Source organism: Apteryx rowi, unplaced genomic scaffold, assembly GCF_003343035.1.
Source record: "Apteryx rowi isolate R43461 unplaced genomic scaffold, aptRow1 scaffold_3, whole genome shotgun sequence".
In the NCBI taxonomy this organism is placed as follows: domain Eukaryota; kingdom Metazoa; phylum Chordata; class Aves; order Apterygiformes; family Apterygidae; genus Apteryx; species Apteryx rowi.
This window is the reverse complement of record NW_020449418.1, coordinates 1660466-1687355: the sequence shown is the minus strand read 5'-3', so window position 1 is coordinate 1687355 and position 26890 is coordinate 1660466. Positions and strand designations below refer to the sequence as shown.

At 41.6% G+C, this 26890-nt stretch overlaps 1 long non-coding RNA gene across 1 annotated transcript; it reads right to left on the bottom strand.

Annotated features, from left to right (window-relative positions):
- Positions 1 to 8796: 8796 nt before the first annotated feature.
- LOC112968048 lies at positions 8797 to 10240 on the bottom strand. The gene is made up of 4 exons (XR_003254195.1): positions 9994 to 10240; positions 9822 to 9916; positions 9483 to 9724; positions 8797 to 9194 (listed from the first exon to the last, which is right to left on the bottom strand). It is a non-coding gene; the product is annotated as an uncharacterized LOC112968048 (long non-coding RNA).
- Between the last annotated feature and the right edge of the window lie 16650 nt (positions 10241 to 26890).

Genomic DNA, 26890 nt, shown 5'->3' with positions numbered 1-26890 from the left:
CATAGGAAAATTCATAATACTGCTACTTTATCCTACTTTGAATCTTTCTTGAAACCTGCTTCAGCTGTTACACCTGCCTATCTATGTTCAGGCCAGTGGCTAGTTAAGATTTCTTCTTTCACATCAACTTTTGCTGATTTTAGTTACATCAGTTTCCCTATATCCATTCACAATATGTCAGAAAAGGCCCTTGCCTCACTACTTCTCTCAGCTATGTCTCACACACCAGGATATCTTTGAATTACCTTTACCCCAAAGAAAAGAAAAAAAATAAATGTCTGTGTTGTTTAATGCCACTGCTGCTTTGAAAGAGTGGTGATATTCCTGCAAGGCACTTTGATTTGAATGGCCTTAGTGGAGTGCTAAACATTACTAGTCCTATTTCCTTGCCCTTGGACTCAAAGGTAGGCTGGGGTTTTACAGTAGTAATTTCCAGATGTTTAGGAGGTTTGAACTCCATCTGACCTAGCTCTATCTACAATTAAAGACAGTAGGATTTGCCTGCGTTATGAATGTCTCAGGAGAAGTTTTGAAAATATCTCATTATTAAAAAGGGTAGCAATATTACCCAAGGAGCCTGTTTGGGAAAAAGAACAGTTTTTCAAGTAGCTCTGACAAGTATTCTGGAGGACATCAACTCTTTGGATGACTGGGAAATTAAAATAAGTTCACGTAACTGTGACCATTAGAAGAGAAAGGAACCAATATTTTGCCCTCTTGGTAATATGTTAACAGAGAATTTTTAGAGAGGGAGTAGCAAGTGAGAAGGGTATTTGCCATGAAAATAAGCCTCTAGAAGCATTCACATCTAACACATTTCAGAGATGTAAACTCAGATTACTTGCTCCTGATTTCTTAAGTTAACAAGACCTATTATCTTTTCCATAAAACTTAGGAATACTGAGCCTAATTCGCTAACCAGATTTGGCATATGCTCTATGATTTTTAATAGAAATGTCAATATCCTTTTTAATGAGCCCAGTAATGAAGGATTAGATCTTCCTTTCCAAAGCTGTCTTTTCTCTCTACCAGGCACAGTCTATCTGTATCAACGTCCAGTCTGGTGTAGATCACTTCAGGGCAATGATGATCTTCCAGAGCTGTAGAAGTAAACAGAGAGTTCCTGTTCTGTGGGAGGCTATGGGAGCTGTACAAAAGAGGTATGGCCAGTATTCCTCTGCTCACTCATTAACTAACTGAATTATTTCTGGCCTTCTGTTGCTGTTGAAGATTAATGTAAGTTGGAGCAGCACTGATAGTTCTAACATAGCACAGGTGAAAAAGGCTGTGCTAAGCAAGAACAAAATCAGAGGAATATGACAGCAAGCTTTATGCAGCTTTTTGCATGACATGCTGACGTGTGCACAAAGCATCTTGACTATGCCCAAGAATCTGGCCCTTTGTCTGTGAAGCTTGATGATAGCATTGACATCTTAGCTGAAAAGCCTTAAATCATCTGATCATTAATACCTTTCAGTTTTTGTCAAACCACGGGTGAAAACTCCAAACAGAACTTGGTGCAAAGTTCATTAAGCTGGCAACAGTCTTAGGTACATGAGCCAGGAGCTTAAATCCAGACTCTAATGAATTTTGTTTATATGTGTCATTACCCAAAATGGTCAGAAATGGAAACCAACAGTGGACAGCACTGCAGGCTACATCTCTCTCCTGTGACTTCTGCATTAAAACAAAAAAGTTGCAACCATCTCTAAAGTCAATACGATTCTTAGTGATAGCAAAGGAAATGTCCATGTTTAAAAGCACAAGTCTATCTTTCTCTTCTTCTTGAACAGAGAGCAGCTTGAACTTTGGACAAAGTATGAAAGTTAACTGCCTGCTTTTCCCCTTTTTCAAGGTTTTATGTTCTCTGTGCAGAGATGGAAGTTTCTGTTCATAATTTTATGATGACCCTTGTGACAAAATTCAAGGATCATGGGGTCTCAGAGCTTTTCATGTACAGAACTGTCATTCTTCAGTGAAGCTGTTGGAACCTCCATTGGCGTTTCCTACTGGGTGTCGCTTGGTGAAGTATAAACTCCAGTGCACTCTAGTTACATCCTCTTGCAGCTGCTGTGAGCCATATAAGTTTCTTTGTTTCCATCTTCAGTAGATATCTTACTATTATTTGCCTGCAGCAGCGTGGCACAAATGATATGGGCCAAATTCACTGCTAATGTAAATAGGTGCTGTTCTAGGCACAACAGTGGAGCATCATTCTTTTGCACCAGCAAATAATTTGCACCACAAATGTGTGTGTGTGTGTGTGTGTGTGTGTGTGTGTGTGTGTGTGTTGCAAAATGCATATGGTAGCAAAATTGAGGTCCTCGTGTTCTGTTCCCTGCAAGCACCATGGTAACTCACAGCAGTGCTGAAGTCCTGTCTCCCTATAGTGTGCTACATGATGCTATTTATAGCTTCAAGATTTGTCTGAATGAGGAGACAGAGTTATGTAATTTTGGTATCTGTCAAGCCACATGCATCTGCAAACAGCTGCTAAATATATATATATTTTTTTGCTCCAAGTAAAATATCCAGTGTAATGTGCTTCTGTTAGTGCTGTGGTGATATTTCTGTGACAAAAAGAATCAGGTTCTCTTAAACCAGCAAATCTATGAAAATGATTTTAAAAGTCAGGATCAATATGAATTCATTAACAAAGATGCAGGACAGAGTTTAATCTCTCCTTTCCTGGGATCAGAAATGTGAAGGCTTCTGGAATGCCTAAGAGTGATTCACTGGCTACTGAATATCTACTGCCACTGCTAAATCAGTCTTCAGGTAGTCCAACTTGCCTCTGGAATGATTCAGTCAGGAAAACTGGGGAATTTCTTAAGTTGCACGTTCCAGTTGACCACAAACCAGCTTCAACTACAACAGGAATCTCTTGCTTAGAAGTTCTAGTGGTGCACATTTTTGTTCAGTAGCACCCAATACTTTTACACTAAAACTTGTGTAGGTGGCTGTCATAGGCTTTAAGCCATAACCCCAACTCACACTGTAAACATACCTAGTGCATATTCACAGAGAACCAACACCTCTCTGAGGTGTTAATCTCCCCCCAGCTTTGCAAAGTTGGTATACAGGGCTTGGCTTCCACCACTGCTATGTCGACTGATATTGGCCACAGGTAATAATAGTGGTGAGGCAGTTGCCAACGGAAGAGTGGAAGTGTCCTGACAGACTACATACAGGAGGTCCTGACAATGGTAGGACTCAGCAGAGTATCAGAAGACCTGCCAGCAATGTAAATGTTTTGTGAATTTGTCTTAGTTTTGCTTAAATGTCCGTGAATAACAAACCATAATAAATGGTGAAAGCTGAAATTTTTCATGTTAACATCTCCAGCCAGAATATTTGGTTTCCAGTTGGAAATGGCTCTTCATTTAGAAATTTCATTCCACTTTATTTGAGAAAATAGATGTTAGAACATCCTAAAATGCTCAAATCTGAAATAAAATGTTTTCTTTACTCCAAATTCCAGAAACTTGTGGGGTGGGGAGTTGGAGGGATTGTAATGATATTTTTTTTAAATAAACAAAACCATCAATCATAAGAAAAGTTCTCTTCCTGGCTCTGCCTCTACCTTCTGATGGAATTTGGGGGTATCTTGGTGCTCTTTCTAACCCTGTGATTTGCCAGCTTCATTTGGAGTTATAGCAGTCCCTGCCTGTGTTAATGCTACACCAGTGGGTTTCTGGTCTCAATTGGGCTCTATTCTAACAAACAGTGCAATGTTACCAGGAACAGCAACACAGTGGAAGATATTTTTCTTTCCACTTTTCTGTATATCTCACACTAGACAGTTCAACTTCTCTCATTTTGTCCTCCCTAGGCCTCCTAATAGTCTCAGTTTGCTTGGTCTCACTAAAACTGTTGACGTAACATGGATGAGAGCCTGTCGTAAGAGGCCATGTGTCTTCTCCCTTGTTCTGCTTGCTTCTGCCTCTCTAGAAGCTTACACAAGAGAGAGCAGATAGCTTGTTCTAAAAGAGCAAACATGTTTCCTGTACAGGTCCCTAAGGTACTGTCCCCAGAGCATTGCAATCATGAACAAGCCAGCCCTGCCAGATGGGAGTGGGGCAGGATAATCTGCCCCTGTCCAGAGCTCTCATGATAACCAGTGCAAGATGAGCCAGGACAGATGACAGACTCCAACTTCTGCTACTCTCCAGTGCCAGCAATTACTTTAGCCAAAGCATGACCATATTCACACACAAGATTAGCCATTCTTTTCCATGAATACCAGTACAGTTTCTCCTGTAATCCTCTAGTTTCTTTCCTCTTAAGAGTCCTGAGAAAACTTCTGCTGGCACAAATTATCCTGACTTTACAGAAATCAGCAGAGCTCCGACAATTTTTATTCCAAGTCAGCTTCTTCTGCTGCTTGGCAAGGAGACCCACAGGGTATTAGGGTAACCTGATAGAAGAATTCAGGTCTTTGTCCCCACTCTTGGACCTGCTTTACTAAGAGGGAAAGTAGAGTTAAGGGAATGAGAGTGAAAGGCCAATATGTTAACAGATATGAATGCCATCATAATGTCATCATCATCTGCAATTACAATGGATCTATCTTAATGGCAGTGAGTTTGGAGTCAGGATTGCATTGACTCAGTTTTCATGACCTCAAGCAAATTCTCATCTAGTTCTGCTTGTTTGTAGTAAAAACAGTCAGGCAGCAGATAGAATACCGCTTGCTTTCATTGAGTGTTTTGGGAAATGTGGTTGATGGCCTAGATGGATAGTGTTATAGTTTGTGCTGTCAAAGTAACTCTTCATGCATAACAGTACAGCGCTGTATATATCAAAAAAACCTTGACAAAGTAATAGTAAATCGTTTTTATGAACAAAAAATAAGTAAAATCAAGATTAGTACCAGGAAAGATAGAAATTTCTCTTGGGCAGGGTCCTCTGAAGTTATTTCTGTAATATTTGGGTATAATGTACCTTATCCAGAAACATCTGTTTGTGTGTGTAAGAAAGAAATATTATCTCAGTCCCCTGCAGCAGTGTCCAAAAATGAGTTAGTAAGTATCACTTCCTCATCATGTACAAATGGGGCTTGTGCATATGCCAAGATCATAATATGAACACCGGAATAAAAGTGCAAACAGACAAGGCAAAAGGGCAAATACCTGAAAGCTTTTAGCTAGCCTTTCCATCCCCTGAGCCTCAGTAGTCTGCTCCAATAAAGCTTTACTGAAGCTTTGTTTTCTGAGGACATTTATAATCTGTTAGGAAAGCGCAAACATCTCTAACAATAGCCTTGTGTCAGGCAGCAATTGTTTGTATTCCTTGATGCTCATGAAGGCTATTAAAAAGAAAAAAAGTCAGCCAACGCCCCATAGGATCTGGAAGAGCTGGACAATTTTGATGTCAGGTTCACTTCCAGTTTCAAGCATTGTTAGACAGAGGATCTCAAATCTCCTGATTCCATCAAGAGAGAATATCTGCTAAATTTACAGAGGGCATTAAACTGGGAGGGGTTGCAAGCACTTTGGCAATCACGATTCAAATACAAAATATCTTTGCAAACTGGAAGAAAAGTCTGGAAGAAGATAGTTCTGTAGGGATTGTGCAGGACAGAAATAATAAAACATAGCTGCAGAAAAGGGGGTGAGAATGAATTACAAGCTGAGTTTGATGTTATTCCTTCCCAAAAAAAAGCAAGCAGCATGCTGGGATACACAGGCTAGGAGCATAGCCTGCAAAGGCATGCAGAGGAAACCTGCTGCTGCATGTAGGATTGGGAACACCTGAGCTGAAGTCTTAATTGCAGCTTGGGAGATTCAGACATTAGGAAAAATCTTTTAACTGAAAGAATAGGGAAGCACTGCAATAGATTGCTTGAAGATAGCACAGAATCACTGTATCACAGGGGATTTTGAAAAACAAGTGAATAAACACCTGTCAGGAATGGATGAGAGCGATAAAAGCAAAGTTAGTTCTGTCCTGGAGGAGGAGCAGGACCCAGCTGAGCCTAACTCTCCTATTTCCCATGACTGTTCCTTGGATTGCTGTGCCTGAGTTTCAGCTTGAGTTCAAAGCCGACTGGGGTTAGATCCAGTTGTGCCCACGCAACTGTGTCCACGGTTGTGCCCCTGTGCAGCGCAGGAGGTCATGTAAGAGAACAGTGTGTTTTCCATGCACTTCCTCAGAGTGTCTTCATTTTAATTCATTACCTAAAGGGCTCTGCAACATAAAGAGGAAGGAAGCATTACAAGTAAAGCATCCCTGACTGCCCTTTAGTGCCCCCAGTTATTCCCTCTGCTGGAAAAGCCGACTCACTCCAGTCTTGTGTCAAGGTGTAAGTCAGTTTAGATAATCAGGGAGTTTGGGTTCAAACAGAAGACTCCAGCCAAAATAACAGTAGATATAGCCACTATCTTCAAGGAAATAAAGACATCACTTAACATATAAAGGCATCTTTCATCACATCAGTGAGACATGCATACTTATTGTCATATTGAGCCAGAGCAGTAGTCCATCTAGTTAAGCCCCTGTGTGTTTCCCTGTAAATCAGATCCTTTCTCCAGAAAAGCACCTTTGGAGATACTTCCAGATATTGACAATTGGCAGGAATGCAGCAGAGCAATAGTGGCATCTTGCAGTCATGAATAGTTTTGCCTGGGCAGAAGCCTTATAACTTGTATGCATAGAATCATGCACAAGAAACAATCAATTCCATCCAGCCACACAGAAATCAAAATATCATATCCTTTTCTGATACTGAATCTAAACAATAATTCACATCCCATCATTCCTTATAGAGCTAGGAAGTGGGGAAAACAGACTACTTCTCTGAAGAACACTTTATACGTATTTGAAAGAGTGTGTTTTTTTCATGCTTCCTAAGAACGTCTTCGTTTTTCCTCATCATCTAGAGGACATGCACAGGAGGGAAGCATTTTAAGTAAATCACTCCAGCCTGACTTCAAAGGAAAGTGAACTGAACAAGATGTGCCAAAGGGTTTAACATCTGCTCCATTCCTACAAAGCATTGCTTTGTCCTTCTTACTTAGTGAGGAGACACCCACATGTGTTTTCCACTTTCATTGTGAAAGCAGGAAATGTTTAATTAAAATCAAGCTTAGCCTACTTTGTTTGCTCTTCATGCAGAAGTAACATCAATCGCTGAGAGGGAGGACCTGCTAGTCTTGGCACCTAAATGTTCTCACTAAGCTGAGGGACAGAGCTGGACGGATCCTTTAGGGTGATATTTGAGTCCCCAGGGTATAGAAACACATTAGGTCGTGTACCAGGAAGGTCAGAACTTCCAGTGCGCTGGTGAAATTCCAACACAGATAATTCTATGGGGCCAAAGTCTGTTGTTATTTATATAAAATGACAGAAAACAGTAATGGAAAGAACCTGGACAGGACATCTGGTCCATTCTCTTTCTTAAGTCTATCACTCTGAACAGCCACAGTGACTTGGAGTTGTGATAGTTTAAGTGAGGGTAGCCCTGGGATTAGCTGCAGAAACTGTACTCCAGGAACCTCCTTGAACCTGGCAGCCACAGACAGAGTCACCAGATTAGATTAAAAAACTCAGAGATGTAACTGGCTAATATCCTCTCTGGGTCAGGCAAAACAGAGGACACTCCAGCCAACTAGCTATTGAGCTAAGGACTGAACAGACTATTGAGACCCTTTTGACTGGCCGTATCATAACACAAACGTGTAAAAACAAACAATCATGTTTGAAAGGAAGTTTTGGGCTGCAGGTTCTTTGCCCAGAGACCTCTCCACTTGCAGTTATGTATCATTACCTGTAGAATACATCTTCACTCTGGGAGGTATGCTCAAATGCTTTTTTGTTATGGCACTGGAAGTAAGAGAGGCACCAGTTCTGTTAGGGAAAAAACACACGTAACAGGAACTTTCCATCCACTGGTCATAAATAAAGTCCCTGGAGGCATCCACCAGGCCACTTTAGAAAACCTTGTAGCATCAAGGTAGACTGAGTAGTGTATTTTAAAGAACATAATTACTTGTGTAAAAATTTGAACCAATTTAGATTAATTGCATTCTTCAAATAATTTGGTGTATTGGACAAATCTCTCTGTGTGCTCTTCTTGCAAAAAATGGGAGACTAAAGTCAATTTAGAAAGAAGTTAACATTCACAGTTTTCATAAATTTCCCAGCCAGCTGTTAACTGTCCTATTTGTAGGTTCAGAGAAAATTTTGGGGAAGGCCAGTCTGACCTGTGAAGTGCTATTTAAAAACACATTGGGTTTGTCATATTTATTAACATAATCACTGACATTTTTCTATAATTTAGACGAGGTCTTCAGTGCTTAGAAGAATAGCAGCCATATTATAGTACTAACCATGATTCCATTATTGAAGGACACCCCCCTGCCCATTGGAACATAATCCCTGGCTCATATAGTATATATAAAGTAGGCCAAAATAGCTTCTTCAATTGCAAATGGGGAAACTGAGGATGGGAAAGAAACAAGCTACCCAGAAAACAGGATTTTCCTTGTCCATCAAACTATAGTATCTTGCAGCAAAGGGAAGGCTGAGAGACAATGAATTACCTAAACATATTGTCATGTTTATGTATCCAAGTCAGTGAGAACGGTATGGGTGGATTAGTCCTGTATATCAGTACTATGACAACAGAGATTTGTCTCAATCACCTTCATGCCACTCCTTGTTTTCTTTCCATTCCACTTTGGCTCATCCTGACATCCTATGCGAGGTGAAATTGAAGGGAAAATGTGCAAGTTTGACAGCCATAACTGAATACCAACACTGAATGCCAACTGCTGCAAGAAGCCAGTGCCTATGAAAAACTCTGAGCTTTATTTATTTATTTCTTTTTTTTTTAACCAATTTCCCTGTTTAATCAGACCAGTGACAATGGGAACACCATGCCACGATCTGACAACAACAGGCTGTCTCAAAATGTATAGTCCTCTGGTTGGAGGATTCCTTTATCCTTATTCTCTTGTATTCATAAATTATTTGCCTTTGACCCTAAGGAAGCAGATAATGGTTCTTTTTCAATGAGGACAAACTGATAGCAATAGACCTTTCAGTTCATAGGAGGGTTTTTCTTTGTTTTCAAGTCAAAATCCACTGGCTCAGATATAGCCAGTTGTCTTGAGTTTCTGGATGTGGCTCTGGAGCAGGGTTTTAAAACTACATCCAGCATTGTTTAATTGATGAGGATTCATGCTTCTGAGCTGTGGAGAGAAGACATATCAAACAATAAGTAGTGATGAAGGCCAAGTGCTATATTTAATATACTGTGTAGGTCAACCCTTCCATGCATCTGCTGTTTTTGCAAAAATAAATCTGTAGCTAGTCTCCTCTAGCTTCTGTTTTGTTTCTATCTCCCTCAAAGCAGATAGCTCTTGCTATGTTGAATTCCCAAGAGTAGGAATAGTCTATATCTTTCTGTTTGAGTATGACTGATCACATTTCTGTTCTGTCTATTCTGTAATGATGGAGCCTAGTCTAGTAGATCTCACCAGCAGGAAGGGTTGCTTGGTATTCCTCCTCATTCTTCAATTGGCCTAGATATATTCGGGTGTCTTACTTAAAGCCATTCTTCAGGGCATCTCCCATTATGTTACCAACTTCATTGCATTTCATACAAGTTCTTCTCTAGCAGTTCGCTGTAGGCCTCTTCAGTAGTACAATGGGACTGGTATCTGTCATATGGGGCTTATTTTATTTCTTTCCCTCCACATTCCTTCCTGCAATCATCTTCCTGTGAAATTAAGCACACATGCAGTCAGATTTTCAAAGCTAGATCCTGTTCTAAAGGGGCACCTACTTTGAGGCTTAACAGAGCTTAACAGGCTCACCCACTGTTGCTGTTGAGAATGGCTTATGCTGGTCATCCAGGCACTGGAGAGGGAGTCCAGCTCTTCTGATCTCAATGGGAGGTTGACTTTCATCTCTAGTGAAAGCATAATTTCCATACTGAGAACATACCCCACTTCACCTAAACTACACAAGTGAATACTGGGGTCTTACCTCTTAATTTGGCCACCAAAGCCTTCCAGTTATTTTTACTTCTCACTTTGAAGTTCCTTTTTGATTCCCAGTTGCCATTAAGAAATGTGCCATTCTGCTGGCTGTGCAGAATGTCAAGGGCTTTGAGAAGAGGAGCCACACAAAGGTTAAATGACTTGTCCAAAGCTGGGAGCACACAACCTAGTGGGGATTGTAACTAAGGGGCTAGTGGCCTCCTTTCCTGTATAGTCACACTGCTGTCTGCACTGTGATGATTTCATTCACCAAAACATAGTCACGGACAAAGAACGGACTCTGCAAAAACAGACCCTTATCTGCTCCCTGCCTGCCTCTTGTCCAAGTCATGTGCGATTAGTTTACTGACACAAACACCCCTCTGGAGCCAAAGCAGCTGCAATAGCAAGCTGTGCTCTGATATAGTTCATGCCTTTACAGCAGCGTAACAGCAGTAGCTACGGTCTAGCTGAGTCCAGGAGCTTCACTGTTTATAGAGCTGGAAGAAACAAACAGCTTAATTGTAAGGTATCGAGTAGACCTGGCTAGCTGACAATTAAAAAAAAATCAACTCTGATTTGTAATGATAGGTGGAGTGAGTATGACATAAAGATTACGTGGGGGAAACAAATACAGCACAAGGAAATGTCATTCCCAGGAGATGTTTTTCCTTCTCTTCTTTTCTTTGTCGATAAGAAATAGATGGGTTCAAAAACTTGGGGTAGGGAGACCAGGAGTAGGTGGCAGCAGAGCCTCTAGATGCCAACCAAATCTCTTCTAAACAATTATTCCTGTGAAAATTAGAACTAGAGGAAGCCTGATATCAACAGGTCTGTGCTATGTGGATTTTTAATATCTACTAAGTATCTACTAAGAGCTCTGCAGCTGTCTTTCCCTAAGCGAGGTACTAATAGGCTTTCTTCGCTCTACACAACTCTTACTTCGATTAAAAATTGTAGGAGCTTATTTTATCGGAGGTCTCTCATCCTCTGTCAAATTCAGTTGAATTTGGCCAACAGGAGGAAGGATAGACATGTACACATATCACAGACAGTGTGAGTTTGTAAGCCTCCTTCCGTTGAGAAGACAGGCTAAAATCAGAAGCATGCTTTGCATTCATACTGTCAGCATTCCAGTATTGCCTGGAACAGGGACGGTGAAAGCATGCCCTTTGCACCGATGGGTTTAGCATGTGCTGTATTACAGGCCTCCAGGCTGTGCTGCTACAAAGTCCCACCATTCAGAAAGAGACTGCAACAGCTTTCACAACACAAGTGTTTTGATTCTGCTTTTAAATCTCAAGTCCATGCTTTTCCCAATTTTAACTACAGAGAGATCATTCGAGACAGTCAGGCTGCTACGAGAGTGTTTGGTGCTAATTAACCTAAGAAAAATCCCCCATATTGTCTTAATCTACAGTAATGATGTTATAGATACACTTTTTTGATGCTACATCTTTTTACCTGATAGTACAGTCAGATGATTAAGAAGTTGCCATGGCATTTTTTCTAGTTTTTCACTCCACTTTCTCATATTTATAATGAATCGCTGAAAACTGAGACTGAAATCTATTTCCCATTTACCTGGATGTTTAGCACTTACACTGGATTATGACCTACTACGTAAAATGTTAGTCATTGCTGGGGTTTTTTACAAGAAAAATGGTTTAGCTGGAAAGGGCTACAAAGATGATTAGGGCTACAAAGATGATTAGGGGACTGGAGCATCTCTCTTATGAGGAAAGGCTGAGAGAGCTGGGCCTGTTTAGCCTGGAGAAGAGAAGGCTGAGAGGAGATCTTATCAATGTGTACAAGTATCTGAAGGGAGGGTGTCGAGAGGATGGGACCAGACTCTTTTCAGTGGTGCCGAGCGACAGGACGCGAGGCAATGGGCACAAACTGAAACACAGACACTTCCATCTGAACATGAGGAAAAACTTTTTCACTGTGAGGGTGACCGAGCACTGGAACAGGTTGCCCCGAGAGGTGGTGGAGTCTCCTTCTCTGGAGATATTCAAAACGCGCCTGGATGCAATCCTGTGCAATGTGCTCTAGGTGACCCTGCTTGAGCAGGGGGGTTGGACTAGATGATCTCCAGAGGTCCCTTCCAACCTCAGCCATTCTGTGATTCTGTGATTCTGTGAAAAGCCTTCAAAATAATTTTTATATATTCAAAGGGCAATTCATGAAAAAGTTTGTTGCAGTAAACAAATCATTAACCTCCCTGGGGAACAGGAGATATGTATTATGCTAAGGTTGTTCAAACTTCTGTAAAGCAAATATTCACTGTTGAACATAGCATGTAAACTGAAAAGCAATGATGAAAGCAGAGACTGGAGTCCGTGACATAGGACCCACTGGGTCTGCTGTTGAGTCACAGTGTCAGTAAGGCCCAGGCCCATTCATTTAACTTTAGGCACTTAAACAAATTGTCTAAAGTAGGAAACTGGGCTCCCTCACTAGTTAACTTGAGGTAAAAGCTTCTCCACAAAGAGTTAAAGAGTGGCCTAAATCACTATATCTCTTTACTATGTATAGAAGAAGTCTAAACTCTGAAGTTCCATGACGCTTCTAATTTGGAGACCTCACTTAAGTGCACAAAGCTAGGTGGGTGAATCAGGATCATATTTTATAGGTCATATTGATGAGAATTTTCTGCAAAAGTCCTCTTACAATCCTGACAATTGCTACCTGCATTTGAGAAGCCTAATGCCCTTTACATATCTGCCTTCTTGTTTATGCATCCTGCATTTTTACCTGTACAATGCATCTAAACAAACATTCATAACTTGCCAGGAAGGGATATCCATCAGTCATATGGTCCATCCCCCCCATGCCAAAAGTGGTTTAGTTTTATATACATAGTTCCTGACAGACACTTCTCAACATCTTCTTAAAATTTTAATGGTTAAACACTCTACTCCGTTCCCAGGCAATATAGTCCAGAGTTTAACCATCTCTACCGATAAAATATCTTTCTAATGTGCAACTTAAATGTCTCTTTCTGCAATTTATGTCCATTCATCCTTGTCCTATATCCAGGGGATGGAGAGAAAAGTTTACTCCTTTCTTCTTTACAGGAACTTTTTACATAGTTGAAGATTGTCATCATGTGCCCCCTTAATCTTCTCTTTAGAGTGAACAAACCCAGTTTTTTCAGTCCTTCCACTTGAATCACAGTGGCCTCTGATCATTCTCACTGCTTGCTTTTGGGATCATTCCACTAGGTTTACATATTTCTAAAAGTTGGCACCCAAATCTGGACACAGGCATTGCCAATAGAGTGATGCCAGGCATTGATTTTCTAGGCCTTGAATAGAGTCGAGGGATTATTTTACATCTTGCATGCAACACTCCTGCTTCTGATGCGTGTGTAGTAGTGGTCACCACCCTTCATAAACCTTACAGCATGTCAGGCTTATTAGACCTTTTCACTGACAGAAACAAAGGCCCCAGCACCTAAGCCCTACTCCCACAAAAAGGTTATTTCATTGTATGGTAACTAATACCAAGAATAAGAAGAGCAGGAAGTGTGAAAAAGGTACAATAAGAAAAATAAAACTTTAGTGGAATCAGTAGGTAGTAATCCAATAGACTGAATACGGACTGAGGTGCTGAAGCTGTGAGTTCTGGTCCTACCTTTACAGCAGTCCTTCTGGATGCCAGTGGGAAGGTCATTTAACCTGTTTGTCACTTTTATTCCCTTCCTAACTGCTAACTAACTAGCCTGTTAGCTCTTTAGGAGGGCACTTGTTTTAGCAGGTGCCAGAGTTGGTGGTACTCCTATCTCACTCGGACAACTGAACTGCATTGTAATACAACTAAGAGTAGCAACTGAACTAAGGAGTTTCAAGAGCAATGTCCCCTCCTCAGCCCTTTCTCCAAAAGTACATGGGAATGAATCCGTGATTTCAGAAACAGTAGAATGAGAGCTGCAGAGATGTGTGAAATAACTAGCTGCCCAAATATTCATATTAAAAGCACTCTTGTGCCTTCTAGAAATGCCTTTCCTGGGTTTGAGACTCATCAGTCAGAGAACAAAAGTAATGTCACATGATATAGTTTATAGTGATTTATGAGTTCTATAGAACAGCAAATGATGAAGAGCAAATACTTACAGCAATTAGAAAGGCAAAGAACATGCAAGGAGCCTGTGGCCTGAAATATGTTTGCATAAACAAATTCCTTGGATCATTATGAGTGATTAAGGTGTAAAAACCAAAACTCTTTCCTGGACAGACTGCAGAATAAAGGGATAAATAAATCATAAGGAACAAAGTGCTTGCTGAGTGAGAATAACTAAGCTAACTAGGAGCTTAGCAGTTTCCGATTTAGAGGCTGCAGTGAGTGGTCTGTGGTTACTGTCAAGAACAGGTTGAATACAGAGGTCTGTCAATAATAGTTCTGCTATTTAAAACAGTAATATTATTCTGTCTACAGGAGACTTTTCAGCTGAGGACTGCAAAGTGGTTCACAGCTATTAAGCTTCAGAAAAACCCTGTGAGGGCAGAGAGAGTATTTATTTTATGCAGTTAGTTACAGCATTGTTACTAATACATTACAAAATTATTGGCAGATGCAAGTTTCTGCTACTCACATGTGAGGAGCTATAAGCATAAATTATAATAGCTGATGGAGAAAACTTAAAAAGAAAAAGCTAATCTCCCTTTTTGCCCAAAGGTATTGTGTATAAACAGCAGGTATATCAAGAATTACTTGTAGGTGTCATTTATGTCACTTGGTCATAAAGGCATTTGGTTTGAAGGCATAGCGTGGTATTTGTAGATTATTAAGTGTCTCACTGATTGAACAGGAGGAGAAAAATGGAAGTATAGTTAAGCTGAATTGAAAATTAGGCCCTTCAATGAAAATTGAGATAAAACTCAAGAATGACTTTGTTTCACCAGAATGTGAACAAAACTAGAGAAGCATAAGCCTGGCAGAGCAATGTTAAGTGTCTCTGCTACATAGCAAAGCTGGCCTAGATCCTGGTGAAAAGGATGAAATAAGACCCCCAGGCCAGCACAACACCAGCGCTCATTCCTCCCTTCTCCCATCTCCCTTGCGTGGTCCTCGAGTCCTTTCAGCCTGAGGATTTAGATACAGGTGCACTGTCTGTGCAGTCTATAGCTAAAGTACTCTGTCATGACTGTACAAGCACTAACCAGTTTCCCCTTTGTAGGTATTTGCCAGGCCACTAAGTTTAGGGACGAACAGGCTGGATCAATATCTGGGCCTGAGAAAAAGTCAGGTACTAGGTTTGTTTGGTTTCACAGGCAAGTTTTTAGAGTGTAGGGCCTTGTTCCTTTCACTGGGCACTGAAGTCCTGCTGGTTAGCAACCTTAATTCCATGAGTTATATTGAGCCCCTTGGATCCTCAAGCAGCTTAATAATCCTGCTCTGCTCTAGACCTCTAACTCTGTAGAAATCCTGCTCTATAGGTAGACCCTCCTGGGATATTTGGTAGGGGAGAACCAACAGTCACAAAACTTTCCCAAAGGATTCTAAAATGAATCACTCCTTACTTTAGGCATCAGAAAATGTTCAATTTAAGAAAAAACACTAAAGTAACAATGTAGTAACAATGTCTTTATTTCTTCATCATCCTTGAGTGCTCTTCAAGATTTGGGTCAGAGCCCTTCTAGGATTCCATATCCCCTTTCCTGGGCTCTTCTCCTCTGAAATAGGAAGTCTTCTGTCTCCTTCCCTCTCTCTCTCTCCATCTCTATCGCTCCACCTTTCAGTCAACTTTCCCTGGCTAATCAAAAAATCTCATCTTCCCCTGAGTTTTGCTACCCATATCTGAGGCCTTTGTCCTTCTGACCTGTCCTCTGATACTTTTCCCTTCATTTTCTTATTTTGAGAATCGTCCATTCTCCAGTGCTCTGTTCCAGCAGAGAAACATGGTCAAACTGCTTCTTCCAGCTTTCACTTTCTGTTTACCATAAACTTTGTCTTGACTGTGCATAGACATTAAACATGTTTGTTTGTGCTATGGCTCTTCCATACACACAGGGACCAAGAGTGACTATGGGTGAAAGAACAAGGCTCTTGGTAATACATAAATTACAGCAAAACTAACCAGAATACAGAAGCTGTGAATTGGAGGAACCTGCCTAGAACCACATCAACAGATTAGCTCCAGTAATGTCACTACAGCTTTGGTGATTTACCCACACTGATTGACTGTCCCTCTTGCTCCATCTTTTTTTGTCAAAAAGATACAGTTTTAAGAACTCAGGCAGCCTTTTTAGGCATAAAAAGGCCAAAGGGAACGTCTTTTCAAGAGAAATACATTTTATTCAACTTGGGACATCTCAATGAAGAGGCGTCAGGATGAGGAGGTTACTAACATTAACGTTGGTGTTGTTTCCCTCCTCTTGTGAAATAGTTTAAATTAATGATAGCTTGAGGAGTCTGACAAGAAGGCATTGTAATTTTCAGATTAGGTGTTCACTGATGGTCTAATCTTGCAAGGGGTAAGTACCCTCCAATCTTCCCAAAATCCCTGGGAGTTTTGGGCTAGCCTACTACCAGGCTGGATCAGAGCTTCCCATCTGCCATTCCTCTAGTTTTAACACTACAGCCCAACACTGGAGGTTGCAGGCCTATAGGGTAGCAGAAGCAACTGTGAGGTGTGATGGGCATCTTGCTCCTTGATTCATGGTATACAGAGTCATGTTAAACAAACGGAGATGAATCTTATTACGTTGCCATCATCATGGCTGGAGGTAGGCACTTGTGCAGGAGAAGCAAATCCTGGTTCACACAGAGGGAGGGCTCCAGGAACCAGCTTCACAATAAAAGTGTAAGAGCTCTGAAGTCACTGGTTGATTGCACCACAAGCACTGCTTTGTCAGGAAAGGTGTAGAGAGGGATCGGGGCTGCCAACACTGGGTTGAAATCTGGATCATGTTCTATGCTCAGGAGTTTATGGAATCCATGACAGACAGAAAGTCAGATGCAGATTTCTGAGCAAAGACTATAGTTAGATTCCAATACCATCACAGCATAGGATTTTAGATGCAGGACAGTAATTTAGCTCAAAAAGGACACTGGGCCAAGTTATAACAAAAAGAAAGATGCTCAGACCAAGAACAAGATCTAGGATCAGTCCAGCTCCATTTCTAGTGACAGCTGTGCATTAAGAACATGATCATTTTGTTGAAAGATCTGGTTATATAGCTTTCAATTCCGGCCAGATTTTCATAAGTACAGAGCAAATGTTTCTCCACTTTACCTCTGGGAAACTGGGGTTCCTCATATATATCTGGTGCTAAATACAGACTAAGAGGCACTTTCCAACAGAAAGCATCTAAACAGCATCAGAAACATGCTATTACTTATCATTAGTGATGCTTTTACAAATAGATAAGCAAAATGGTGAACAGCAAAGCAATTTCTCACTATCTCAGCATGATTTTATGACAGACAAAAGAAAAAAGAGCATGCCATGGTCCAAAACCATTGAAGAGCAAAACATCCATAGGCAACAAATAGCCTAATCGAAATGGGCAGTAGCAAGGCCAGAGAGAAATGGTCAGCAGATGGATTTCTCCTAGCCAGTAAGAAAAGGCAAGCAGGAGCAATGCGTAACATTAAGCCTTGACTCTGACTCATTCATTCAGGGCAGCACTCAACAGTGGGATCATAGAAATGTTCTGTCTATTATAACAACCACTTCAGACCTGAACAAACAAATAAAATGTTGATAAAACGATTTGCCAGTCATGTTCTAAGTTATTTTTACTCCTTTTGTATCACAATAAGCCAGGATTTTATTTTGGGTCTTATTAGTTGATTGAGGTGAATCTCTGAATTCAGTCCTTCTTCAACTCTAGGTTGTTGCCTGGATACTTGGAATTTTAGTGTCTTTTAGAAATCTAGTGGTTTATAATCACTGCTATGAGAAAGAAGATATATATGCACAGAGGGTTATGTTCACATCTCTCATTAACACCACAAGCTAGGGAGTCTGGTCCATGGCTCTGTCAAAGAGTTCAATCTTTACTCCAATGACTAGAGTTGGCTGAACAGACTTTGCAGTTCTGAACACTAATTTTTCACTTAATCTTCAAAGGAGCTAATGCTAGACCTCTTTACAAAAGTAAACATCATTCTAAGTTTACATGATTAGTGAGCCAGACAGAGACAAAGTGCTGTATTACAGGTGCTTTTTAGTGAATATAAAATGATGCTGAACCACGTAAGTCCTTTCACTCACTTCACATAAATTTCATTATAAATTATGTATCTTGTCAGGTTGGGTATGAGGCTTGCAGCTTTCTTCTTAAGTTTATGGTTCTTTAAGACAAAGATAAAGAAAATAACAACAAAAGCCTTCTCCTGTGAAATCTTGGTAACAAGTATCACACAATAAACTGATTTGTGGGAATGGGTGAGCAAAGCATGTGAATAGAGAAAATGGCACTGATCCAAATGTCCCAAAACATAGCACGTACAGCTGATCCCCCTGGGGATGCTGAATACTGATAACAAAATCTAACCTGGAAGGCCCTACAGCCTGCGGGTAGTCAACACTCCTCAAAAACTATGGACGTAAACATAACATTTAACCACTGATCGCTTTGGGACCAGAGCCAGGCCTGCAACAATATGTTTAAAAGAAGTAAGTGTAACAGGACTAGCACTTCTCCTTTCCCACTTGCCAGAGGACTCCAGTGGTCTGCAAGTCAACCAGTGCAACACATATTAATTGGCAGCAAGCTAGTTTACCCAGATCTGAGTCAAGAGTTTATTCTCTGACAACTGAACCATAGGAGCATTCACTCAATGAATGACATGCATTTACCATATCTAAGGTTGATGTTAATGATGTTTAGACTTTCACAGCTGTTTCCAGTACTAGATATGAAAGGTATATATCAGAAAGGTCCAAAACAACAGGTTAGAAAGAAAAAAATGGAATTAGGTGAAAGTAGCTGCATAGATTTCCACGGAAGGATTTTCAGTATAACTGTTAGCTTTGGGGCTTTTTTAATGTCAGATAATAGGAATGCCACATGGCTCTGCATGCCACATGCTGACAGTGTTCAACATGTGCATTCTACTGCTTCTTCCTCTTTTAGCTAATCCTATAATTATTTGCACCAAATAAAAGCAATCAGTAGTCTGACACACTTTATGGAGGGGCACATCCCTCATTACTTCAAAGTAGCTTTATTTTATTCAGTGTGTAGTAAAGATAGTATCCACTTGAGTATGTGGCATGACAGGTTAATGTTGTATGTTTGATAGCTAGCTGAGAGACGTGCAAGGCTACAGATGGATGCTAACAGGCAGCAATTATTGCTTATGAAATAGCAAGGCTTGTTTTTACCTTTAACCAAAAAAAAMCAAAACTGGCTTAAAAGGTACTAAGACACCTTACAAGAATTGTTACTTAGAAAAACCTTGTGACTGAACATTATGAAATTCCTGAAAGACAAACAGGTTTGAAAAATAAAACTTAGAACTCAGCATTCCCAAAAAGCTTCAAAAGGCACTTTTACTGCCACCAAAAAGGAATAACCATCCAGCTTTTTCACATGTTGTAATGTAGTCTCAGCCATGCAGAGCTCCTTCCCAGGGTACCTCCTTAAGTTAGTATGAACTGCAATTGACTTTTCTGGCTTAAAAAAAAATATCCAGAATATTTTTTCTCCGAGTGGGAGCCCTAACCCATTTCCCTAAAGAGTCTAAAGTTCTGGTCCTACATCTAAAGATGCCCAGCCAASAACATTGGGCTGTCCAGACATCAAAATCACCCCTACCACCCACCATCACAGCCAGCTGGAGCTAGACTCCACACCCCCTCTGCTCAAGTCAGTCTTTTTGCTGTCCAGAACATATACAGGTGCTTGTAAAGGATTAGCTCTTTGTTCCAATTAAAATATCAGCTGATATTTCCTGAAACAAACAACTTTCATCTTACAGATGGGTAAGCTAAGATATGGAGAAATGAAGCAACTGCTTGCAGCAAATGTGTGTTGAAGTGGGAATGGACTGGAATAAAATCTCAGAGGACTTGTAGTCATCACTTCTCCACTCTAATCTCTCGGCTGCATTCTCTCTGTATAAACAAAGACTCTAACTACTGCAATGTTTTCTGGCTTGCTTTAAATGTTCCGCCACCCCTCTCAAAGGAATCGCTGATGCTTAAAAAAGAGGCAGTCTTGGGCTCTTCTCACAGTGCAAGTGTTTCTGTCTGGGATTCTGGATGTCAGGAAAGAATAGGTGCAGACAGTGAGACTTGGCAGCTCAAGCAATTAAAGGCAAATGTTATTTATAATCTGGATTAATCATTGCCCCTTTATTGCTCTAGATTAATATTAGTTCAGATTGAAATGAAAACTGTTCTGTCAAATAGCTTTAGGGGATTAACTTAATGAAAACTGCATCAACAGCAAAAGGAACTCTGCTTCCAGAAATGCCAAAACTAGTTTGTTTTTAGCAAAGTTTGGGCATTGCTTTTACCCAGAAAAAATTCAGTCCTGCAGGATGAAGAGTAACACAATGGTAAAATCACTGCATGCCTTGGGACATCGGTCCAGGGACCGACTGATCACACAAATTCTAAAGTGTCACTGAGAAAGATGGAATAAGAATCTCTCCTGAGTGAGATGCTCAAAAATTGAATTACAGATGTCCTATGAGGCATATGGCATGGGGTTGGTGAGGAGGGGATTTTGAAAACTATCAGCGGGACTGACAAAGAGCAAGCTCATCAACAAGCATAAATTGATGTAACTCCTTTAGACTTCTATGCCACAAATAAATATATCTGGCATGAGCCAGAAATTTTACTCCCAGTCCAAACTTCAGCATATACAGATCCAAACCCATGTTTTGAAAGAGACACATTTCCAGACTAAAATCAGCCCTTTCCTTTGCTCACCTAATGAGACCTCAATCCAGGGCCCTACATTTAAGTTGTGGATAGGATTACAAAAAGCATCACAATTCTCATGAAATACTGGAAAAATAGAGACTTGAGTTCAATCCTACAGAGAAAAATAAAGGATCTTCAAAATTTTTATCCCTAAAGGGCACTGGAATAAAAGAAGTCCACAGTCCATTTTGGAACGATTGAATGGAGCTGAGCTCACTGGTCAAACTCAACCTTTTCCTGAGGTTTGACTTTTTAAAAACAGCACAACCCAGAATTCAGGACACAAGGACCAAAAGACAGAGAGTCATTGCACCTCTTTAATCACTTGGAGGGAATTAATGAATCAGCATGCTTGTAAGAGGGTCCTGTGATGAAAAACTGCTCTAAACAACATCTGTGTTAACATGGCAGGGTCTTTCAGAGCAGCAGGACTTATCTGTGTGCATTCAGATTGATTCAGAGCTTTTCAGACTGTTGGTATGGTGGGTCCTGTACATGCTAACCAATGCACCAACTACAGCTCAGAAGTCAATAGGGATTGTCACTAGGCATTCAAAACCTTGGACGCACCAAGTTAAACTCAGAGTGCTCTTACTAATGTAGCACATACTACTGCATAGCATATCTCATGTAATTATTGTGCCAAACACTCAGTATAGGGCTGGAAAGTATGGCCACTTCTGTTGTTCAATACGTTTGTTTTATATTTCTATTGCATTGTTTGACTAAAAGCAAGTATATACAGTATTTGGTGCACTGTCACATATAATCAAGAGATAATGTCAATGGAATTGCATGTTGTCACAGGATAACAGTCTCCCACTGTTACAGAAATGCCAAATTGAAGCTGAGGCATTTATGGAAAATAAATGTCAAGTCAAAGCCAAGATGTTTATTTTAAAAACAAGAGACATGGATCTTGTGGCAGTGTTCCATCACGTCTCTATTTCTCTAATAACAAATGTCTGATGAGAATATAGCCCAGTGACAGTTTCTTCATGGGACAAAACAGAGGGTGAAGCCTGATTACTTTGTATAAAGACTTGAAAAGTTGTTTCTCATCTGCTTTCCTTCAGTTTAGGTTTTAGTGAAAATGTTTAGATAACCAACACAAAATGGTTTCTCGGATGTATGCTGAGTTTACAAAGGGATTTAGGAGGACAGCAAGAAGAAAAAATGACAGCAAATGCATTTTTAATTTGCCTTTACATAGTTCTTGCTCTCCAGAGAAAGAAGAATGACAACAGTGCATAACTCACTGAAATCAACAGGAGGCCTTCCAAGCATTTCAGTGGACTTCAACTAATGCCTAAAAGAACAAACAGTTGATATTTAAGTTTGTATTAAATGAATAACGGTAATGCCTGATTTTGATTGCAATGAGGGCATGGCTGGACAATGATGACAAGATCCTGCCAGGTTGTAAGTGTCTGGCTAGTTCCCTGCAAGCACAGCCTCACCTTGTGCTGGGCAGGCAGCTGTTCAGTCCAGTTGGTGGCCAGCTCTGCTCTGTCCATACAAGCCTAATAGCCAGGGACAAACTATTCCTTCACTCCACATCTCCAGTAAATCTTCCTTAAATTCAGCTGGTTACCCAGTAGCAAAGCTCAGAGAGATTATTTTTCTTTGCACTAGGAAAACTGAAGGATACTTGATAAGACTCAGGTTGCTGAGATATGGTAGGAAACCATGCTAAAGCTGGAAGTAAGAGCTGGAAATGACCAGATCTTAGAGATGGTGCAGTTTGATCCAAAGCTGAGAATTAGAGTTTTGTCAAATCTAACTATAAAGGCCAGAGTGATGAGACATCCACTGCTACTTCTGGCAACCTAATGGGTTTGACATCCTAAAAGCTCTTTCAGATATTCATATCAAATTTCCCCTTTCATCATATTACCTCTCAATAAATCTTCTTGTATTCATCTAAATTATTCCTCTCCCTCCCTGACAATTTTTTCTTCCTGCAACTGCATTAAGAGATTACAATGTCATCAATAAGCTAAAATAGTCTCTTCAGTCTTCTCATTTATTAACTCCACCATCTTTCTTTCTGTAAACATTCATCACCTCTCTGCTGTGCATCCTACTTCTCCTACCAACCATGCAGGCTGTGTAAGAGTGCCAAGACATGCTACAAAGAGCTCAGAAACCCCCAGAAATCCAGGCCCTGGCTACCAGCAGCAAGTCACCAGCCTGTCCACAGGACACAGGTTTAACAACAACAAATCCATTGTCTGCAGCACTGCCCCAGCCTGCTGCAACAACAAGGTTTAGCTCCTCTGCCCAGCCCCCATTCCCAGCCCTCACTCCTGGTGCTGCTACTATTGACATTCCCAGAACAGTGCCATATATGTAGATGTATGCACACCCAACAGGACCTTCATCTTGCAGTCTGTTTTGCATGGACAGAGGTGAGGAGACAACGGAAAGCTGTACAAAGCATCTCAAAAGACTAGGGTTTAAAATATACCTAGATAACCCATTGCAGTTCCTGAAATGTTGAAGCTTCACAGCTCATGCCAACAGGGTCCCTCAAATGCAATAGATGTTGACTTCCTGTTGGTCTATCTATTATCCTATGCGCAATATAAGACTGATCTGACCTAATTACAACTGTTTATTTTTTTAAATAAATTCTAGGGGAAAACATAAATTAGTTGTTCATTAAAAACTGTGATATGGAGTGCAAGTAGAAACAATACATTTCAGTTTTGAATGCTCTTCTCTTGACCTGACATCCTTAAATAATATGGAAACAAAGAGCTATAGTAAAATCATGTTAAGAGTTGTCTGAAATTCAAAAGCACAAGCAAATTTCAAGTTAAAGGCAATTTACAAAAGGTATCTCTCTGAAAGGGGTTAATCCTACAGTTATGTGGCTGTTCTATGCTGCAAGAGCCAGAGGGATGTTCTGTACAAAAATTGCAAATGTACTTATTTTTTCCTTTGGAGTTGCATTGTTTCCCAAAGACATTCTTGCTCCAGCTCTGATCTGACATTCCATATTGGTGTGTGTTGAACCAAAAAGATATTGGGAAGCAATGATTATGTGTCTTCTGGTTTACTGCATACTAGATAGACAGTAACTTCCTTTATTTCTCCAATCTTTAAGCTTATCTTCCTTTGCAAAGCAGTTAGAGATCCTTATCTGATAGGACAGGTTGATAGGCAAAGAGCTGGCATTGATTAGGTTGTGGTATTTATTAACCATATAGGGATACTATAGCAATAAAAGGTCTGAACACATGATGGATGGATGTTGCTCCAAGATTAGTGAGATGGTACTCCTAACTTTGCTTCCCACCATCAGTGTCATCTTGGGAAAGGCATTTAAGATTTTATCGGATTTTAACCTGGCTGATTTTGCATTAAAATGGAGCACACACCTTCACAAAATCCATCAGAGTGTCTCTCAACTGTGAAGGCTTTGGGGTTGTAATGGACAGCAGAGCTGGTAACTACTTTAACTGTTCCAGCTAGATCTGGAAAAAAAAATTGGTTCTGTCCCAAAGCTCCACTGTTCTAAACTGTTGTCTGTATGTGGACAGACTTCAAGAGATGATGCAGCCTGCCTGAGTTTAGGAAAATTAAAAGGTGACTTTTGATTGATCAGCCAAATTCTCCTCTGCCCCCTTTGGTTTGGGGCAGTGAGCACATACGTGAAGGCTTGCAAACCAAATCCACTGAAGATTGCATTTATAGCAACTTACAGTAAAGCTGCAGCCCCATCTCCCAGTGTCCCGAGTTCTTTCCTGCTGAAAGATTCAGTGCAGAGAGGCAGCAACTATTCCTGTGACCAGGCTGTTGAAGATCAGGACCGACTGACACATTTTTGTTTCCTCATCAGTGTCATAGGTACCTGTGATAGACAAGTATCCCCAGCCACAATCCTTCAGCATTAGGCCTCCCTTTGCCCCTGAAGATGCCATGCCTCCCTCCCTCCCCATCAAAGGAGGTCGCACTTTGGTCCATCAGATGGCAAGCAGCAAAGCAAAGTCCATGGGAACGCTCGGGAATAGTTTGCCAAGCAGCAGGTCCAAGCTGGTGTGTGGCCTTTAGTCAGGGTTAAGTAAATAGCATGTAAATAAATAAATAATTCGCTCCCAGGTTGCGACCTTGTAAATCAAGTCTGAGCCTGGAAGGGATTTTTGTGGTCCAGCTGGAACAACGAAGCAGCCTTAGCAGAATAAATATATATGGGGAAAAAAATAACTGTTCCTTCCAGTTGCTCCCAGACTGCTGTGGGGAATGTTTGGTGCTGCTGTAAGACATGCCGGTGATTAAAAAAAGGGAGAGAGGGGAACTGGCTCTCATTTACCCAACAGCTGTTTTATATTATTTTAAGAGGTTTAAAAGAGGAGTAAAAACATTTAAACTCACCCAAGAATAATCTTCTAGTTTCAGAGCTGAACAAAGGGCTGAACAAGTAGTTGAGAATACAGACCAACCATTTTAGCCAGTTAATGGCGGTAGGTTTCACCGAAGTAGGTAAGAGCAGGACGGGGATTTGTATGGAATGCGTTATGCAGGCATTATAGCCCTGGGCTACTTCGTGTGCTTTATTCATCATTAACAAATAACAATACTAAAAATTACAGCAGTCTGTAGATTTAGCAGTGTTTGACCAGACCGGGTAAAAGTCGCATTTTAACAAGTCCAGAGAGACCGGTTCAAAGCAACAGAGAAAAACCAGGAACAGAAGCCAAGTCTCCCAGCTCCCAGGCTCCGAAGCTGCAGGGGCTGGAGCTGGGAGCCCTGAGGAGGCCAGGAGAAACAGGGCTTGCGACGGAGAGATGCACAGGGCTTGAAAAGAAAGGCACATGCACGCACACGCGCACACGAGTCACAAGCCACAGTACTTGCGTAGTGCTGCCAGCACTGGTCTCCTAAACTGGAGGTTTATAAATCAAATCTGGGCAAGCCGAGCCCGGCGGCAGGGCAGCGATGCCGGACCCGTCCTTCTTGTATTTGTCGCGGTGCAGGCGATATCCCTGGAAGCTATTGCCCCAAGCGCTACTGCGTGTCACCTGCAAATACTGGAGGGGCAAGAGGGAGGTTGTAAAGGCCTTTTTCTCTTTCTAATCAAGAGTGATATTAACAGTAGCAACCCTTGGCATTTTACACTTTTCAAGCGTAAAGAAGTGAAACACCTGCAGGAATAGTTTGCGCCCATGTGCCTGACAGGCACAGCCGGGAGCTGAGGCGCCAGCGCGGGGTGTTTCCCAGCAGGGGTGCAGGATCCCTGCGTTTAGGCCATTTCCAGCTGCCGGGGGGGTTCGGGACCGCCTGCCCCAGACCCCGAGGCAAGGTGATAAAGCACAATTACAAAGCACAATGGAGTCACAGCAAAATGTCGTTCACTCAGTGGACTTTGGATCAGGGCCACAGTGAACATTTTGGTTTGAAACGCTATATATTCACCAGGACCAGGCGGGGGTGTGTTACAAATAGCAGCTGAGACCCCTTTTCTCCTGGCCCGCTCCTGCAGAGCAGCAGCGGCTGTGAAACAGGCAGGAGAGCAAAGGCGCTGCCGGTGGGTACACCGCTCGACTACACTGCCACGGTGCACCCTGACTCCCAGGGTGGCAGCCCCAAAAGGGGACAGGTTCCCCTCTGTGCTGTGCCGATACGGCAAGACCTGCCTCTCCGGGGCCGCTGCCTTCTCCATGCTGCCTTTCTGGGCCTGGGCTCCCGCTGCCACCCTGGCGCAGGCAGCCTGCCCCACCAACAGCCAGGCAGGGGCAGGGGTAGGGGCAGGACAGGGCAGGGGAACGGTAGAGGCAGGGCAGGGGCACAGGCAGGGGCAGGGCACAGGCAGGGCTCAGGCAGGGCAGGAGCAAGGCACAAGCAGGGCAGGAGCAGGGCAGGAGCAGGGCACAGGCACAGGCACAGGCAGGGCAGGGGCAGGGCACAGGCACAGGCACAGGCAAGACAGGGCAGGGCACAGGCAGGGTAGGGGCAGGACATGGGCAGGGCACAGGCAGGGCAGGGGCAGGACCGGGCAGGGCAGAAC